This window comes from Hipposideros armiger, unplaced genomic scaffold, assembly GCF_001890085.2.
Source record: "Hipposideros armiger isolate ML-2016 unplaced genomic scaffold, ASM189008v1 scaffold_342, whole genome shotgun sequence".
Lineage (NCBI taxonomy): Eukaryota > Metazoa > Chordata > Mammalia > Chiroptera > Hipposideridae > Hipposideros > Hipposideros armiger.
This window is the reverse complement of record NW_017731692.1, coordinates 1,500,424-1,506,031: the sequence shown is the minus strand read 5'-3', so window position 1 is coordinate 1,506,031 and position 5,608 is coordinate 1,500,424.

Sequence of the window (5,608 nt, the reverse complement as noted above, 5' to 3'; positions counted from 1 at the left end):
CTTTTATTTGGTGTGTGGAAGGTGTGCGGAAGAGGGGGTAGTCTTATACGGCGAGTATATAACAAACTCTGTATTTTGAGTGGAAATGTTAGGGGGTCATCTTATATGCCCAGTCGTCTTATACGCCGGCAAATACGGTAGATGCTATCTTTGCATGGATAGGCCATATATAAATGAAGTATCGGGGAATGCAATTGATACCCCAATAATCTGCATTTTTATTCCTCAGACCAAGGGGAAATAATTCATTCTATCCCAATCTAATGTTTTTATGTTTGAAAGAATTTTATTGATCATTTATCAAAATTAACTATACTAACTATAATAAAGACGTTGTTTCGTCTGACATTATTTCAGGTAGAGTTATGCCTATCTAATATAACTGATTTGCATTTTTAAAGAAAAAATCTAGAAACATTTAGATTTGTAAAGTGATTAGTCACCTATTCATATATCTGCTGGGTAAATTCAGAATTTTTGCATGTTGGATTTTTCTTTTTTAAATTGATTGCTCACACATATAGGGTAAAATGTTTAGGAAGCAACCAGCCATGTCCTGTCCATCTCCTGGCCCCAATCAGAGTGGTCTTATGATGTAATATGTCAACACAACTTCTGAGTAGTTTTAAAAATTCTTTTAGTTCTTATTTCAAATTGTGCTTATAATGTATTTCAAATACAAAAAAGCATAGAGAATAATATGACCCGTTGTCACCCCACACACACATTTAACAAGGATGATTGTTGTGGCATTGCTTTAATAGCCTCCTAAATAAGCAGGTTGCCAAGTGTTATATGCAGTGAATAACCAATATTAAAAGTTACCCAAAGCTGTACTATATATCTCTTATGGATACATATGCATATACTTATTAAGACATAAATACACAATGGGGAGGATACTCAATCACTTCCGAAGGGCCATAACCTGTCAGAAATTGAATGGGTGAGGCCAAGGGCTTCAACCACATCTATGGTATTTTATTTTTAAAAATTATCTGTAGCAAATATAGAAAATGTTAATTGTTGATTCTTTGGAGGTTTTTCTTTTTTTTTTTTTTTAATTGGGGAATTGGGGGATGGGAACAGTGCTGGGGAATTGGAGGAAGGGAAACAGACAAGTTGCTGTCGTTTTGCTCTTCAGTCTAGTTGTGGAGGGCGTTGCTTCACTGGCCCAAGTTGGCACCATCATTGCACTCTTCCTGGGCAAGGCAGATCAGTCACCGGCTTCTGGACGGTCGCTCACGGTGGCTGCTGGCCGCTCACACTGGCTGTTGGCCGCTCACACTGGCTGCTGGCTACACACGGTAGCCCATGGCAACCCACTGCAGCAGNATCATTGCGCTCTTCCCAGGTGAGGCAGATTGGTCGCCGGTCACTGGACAGCTGCTCACGGTGGCTCTTGGCAGCCCACGCTGCCTGCCGGCCGCTCATGGTAGCTTACAGGAGCCCACTGCAGCTCCACTGCAGCCTACGTCCTTGCCGGTGACTCCTGGCAGCCCAGCTCCAGGTCGAGCTGTTGTTCACCATCTTAACTGTAGAGGGCGCAGCATCACTGGTCTATGTGGGATCCGAACCGGGGCCCTGCCACTTGGCCAGCTATTCTTGATATATGATATCTTGATACACTGTACAATAATCTTACTTTATTCTTGCCTCTTAGTCCCTTCTCCACTGAACTTACTAGGAAATGTTCACTGAAATTTTGATAACAAAAATAAAATAGATATAGCTTTAAGAAATCGTTAAGAAATTAGACATCATTCATCACTTGCTGGTGATTGTGATACCAGTGCAGACTTAGACACATGCTGCACATGTTATAAACTTCAAGATGTGCATCAAGAGCCAGCCGAGTGGCACGTTGGTTAACAGCTGGCTTGGGAGCATAAGCTCTGAGCAGCAGGGCCACCAGTTCGGATCCCACATGGGCCAGTGATGCTGCGCCCTCTACAGCTAAGATGGTGAACAACAGCTCGACCTGGAGCTAGGCTGCCTTGAGTCACCGGCAAGGGCGTAGGCTGCAGCCCCTGCTGCAGTGGGCTGCCATGAGCTACTGTGAGTGGCTGGCAGCCAGTGTGAGCTGCTGTGAGCGGCCGTCCAATGGCAGGTGAGCAACTGCCTCACCTGGAAAGAGTGCACTAATAATACCAATATGGGCCAGTGAAGCAATGTCCTCCACAACTAGACTGAACAACAAAAGGACAGCAACTTGTATATTCCCCTTCCCCAATTCCCCAACGCCGTTCCCCTCCCATATTCGCCAATAAAAATCTTTAAAAAAAAAGAAAAGATGTGCATTAAGAAGAAATGAGAAAAAGAAAATTATGTCAGTGCTCAGTATTTGTAGATCACATACACAGACACACACATGCATGCATACGATACATATGTGTGTGTATGAAGTCATGTAAGCTACACAACATATTAGCATGAGAACGTATTTCCTGCAGTTGGAAAAATCAAATCCAGCAAATGGATCCAGTTTCCTGTTAAGGTTCAAAGATATATGACAGGTCCCTAAGAGACTTTGGGAAATATTTTTTCTGGAGATGAGTCCCTAGATGGGTCCTTTGGACCAGGAGTGGTTCAAGTTTAGGTGGTTCTCACCTCCTAAGATTATGGGCAGACTAGACCACAGGGTGGGTGGTAGCAAAACCCCCCTTCACTGCTCAGCTCCGAGGAAAGGAGAGGGCTCTTTTCTACCTCAGAGCCCTGTATTCTGTAGTCCACTAAGACACTGGCCCTGGCACTATAGGGGCGGTGGTAGTGACAGAAAACACACCATAGGTCAGTGAACTCATAAAACTGACAACCAGTTTTGGTTCTTCTGGCAGAACTGGGTCTTCTGCCATCTTTGCAGTGTCCTAGGTAAAACAGGAAAGGCAATAATAACCCCATTCCTCTTGAAAACCCTTGTGAAGGGCCTGGCCTACAGAAATTTGCTGGGCCTGCTTTTCTGGGTTGTCCAAACTTCCCCAAAGGGAGGTCCAGTCAGGATGTGGTCTGAACTGACAGGCAGTTACCAGGCCGTTTACCACTAAATCTGCTTGGTCAGAGACCAAGTCATAGCTGTTCCCCGAAGCTATGAGAGTAAACACTGCCTCCTATTTTTAGTAGCTCATTGCTTGCAAAAATAGCTTGAAATCCAGACCTTTGAGTCTCAGCAGCCTTCATCTTAACAGGCCATTCTGTTAACAACCATCTCAACAACGACAATAACAGTCACCACTCACATTTACTATGGGGTTACTGTGTGCAGGTGTCGTGCTAAGTATTCTACATGCATTATCATGTTTCATCCTCATACAGCGTAGGCATTGTTATTATCCCTATTTTTCAGATCAGGGAACCAAGATTCAGAAAGCTTGGCCCACCTGCCCCAAATTACACAGCCCTTCAGAAGCAGAGTCTGGTCCTGAACCCAAGTCAGTCCAGCCAGGGGCCACAGGTCATGTTTTGACCACTTCTTAGTCTTGCCTTTCCACATTCCATGATGACATCTGTGATGGGGTGTTTATTTATTTACTTTTTTAGCTGAGCCATCCTGCCACCTGTTGGCAGCTCAGCGGCAACTCAGCTCGGGCCGGGCATCGAACTGCTGATGCTCAGAGCTCGCACTCTTGAGCGAGCTCTTAACCAACTGATCCACTCGGCCGGCCCCGGAGTGTTTATTATGTGGGATCTGGTCCAGGTTCCTTAAAGAATTTCAGTTAATAATTGAATTCAAGTTAAATAATCAAGAGATTATGTCCATTTATATGGAAGATATTAAATATTTTTATTATTCTTTTATTATTTTCTAAACCATTGGATTTAAAAGTTACCTTGTTCTTCTCATCATGTTCTGTTTTTACAGAGAAACCCAAGATAGTTTTCCAACATAGTGGTATTTGAAGTGATTGCTTGACAATTTAAAGAGTGCCTAGCAATTGTGTAGAATGTAGTCTTAAAATGGCCAATGAAACCATCAAAGTATGAGCAAGCTCTGGGGTGGAACCAGAAATGTGGCTGCCTGTTCCCTGTTGATTGCTTTAGCAGAAAAATCAAGTTCAGGATCTTGTGTTTTCAGAGATGATTGGCATGCATTATCAGAGTAGCTGCACCTGGAGAATTTTGACTTAAATCTATTGATCTCATGTAAATAGCATACGGGAAACAATAACTGATGGTTAAGCTGCCAAATAAAAGTCCAGGGAACACCCACATGGGCACATCATGCTTGTTTCTAATTTGACAGCTCTCAGAGGGAAAACATTGTGGTGCAGGCTGTTTCCTGGTGAGTCCTCATTGGGTACATGAGTGTATAAAAGCTCCACCAATTAATTATGTGGCGAGGTGGGGTGATGGGTGGCGGCCTCACAGAATGCCTGCACTTGGAGTTAAGTCTCAAGGCCCTTTTGCTTGCAAGTAACAGAAACCTACTTCAAACTAGTTTAAGCAAAAATAAATGAATAATAAAAATATTTACATATACTGTTGACCCTTGAACAACATGGGTTTGAACTGCGTGGGTACACTTATTTGCTGGTACGTGGATTGTTTCTAATAAATACATAGAATACTGTAAATTTATTTTCTCTTCCTTATGATAGTTTTAATAACATTTTCTCTAGCTTACGTTACTGTAAGAATATAATATGTAATACATCTGACACACAAAATATGTGTTAATTGACTATTTATATTATCGGTAAGGTTTCTAGTCAACAGTAGGCTATTAGTAGTTAAGTTTTGGAGGAGCCAAAAGTTATACAGAGAATTCAACTGTGTGTGGGGGGGTTCTCTGCACCCCTAACTAACCCCCACGTTCTTCAAGGGTCAGCTGTATACGTATACCTGAGATAATGTAAATAGGACAGGGGTTTTGCTCTAAGGATACAAGGTTATCTCATGGAATCCAAGGATGACAAGTACTGTGGGCTTCAGGAGAGACCAGAATGCCTTTGGGTCAGGGCAGCTCCCCACAGGTGCCTCCTGCCCGTCACCTCCTGCCCGGCTAGGGGACCCCTGGCTCCTCATCCCTGCTTCTCCACCCTCCTCTTTTCTCTTCCTGTTCTCAGTGGACCAGCTCTATCTTGCATCTCTGTGTGCAGCTGCCTCACAACTTACAATATCATCTGTGCTCAGCTTATGTGACCAAAAGACCCTGACTCTGCACCTCAAGTCCAAATTCTGGGTCAGAGAACGTACTTAACTCAGCCCAGCTCAGGTCAGCAGCCCCAGTTATCAGCTCCTGCCTGGAGGGTGGGGCAGTTGGGCTCAACCATGGCCTTAGGGGGCTATGACTGTGCAAGAACCATCAGTTTCCAAACATTCTTTTCTTTCTGTTCTTCTAAACACATAGAGTCTCAAAAAAGTTGAATTTTTGTCACTGTTACTCCTCTAATGGTGGGGAAAATATGAGAAGTACCGTATTTGCCGGCGTATAAGACGATTTTTTGGCCCTGAAAAATATGCCTCCAAGTGAGGGGTCGTCTTATATGCCAGGTACACTTCAGATAGACTGCCCATAGTGCTTGCCCCATGCCATAGTGGCCTCCCGATGCCCGCCCACTTCATTCCACATACCGTTCAGGCATCAGCAGCGCTGCTGGGTGTATGCTCG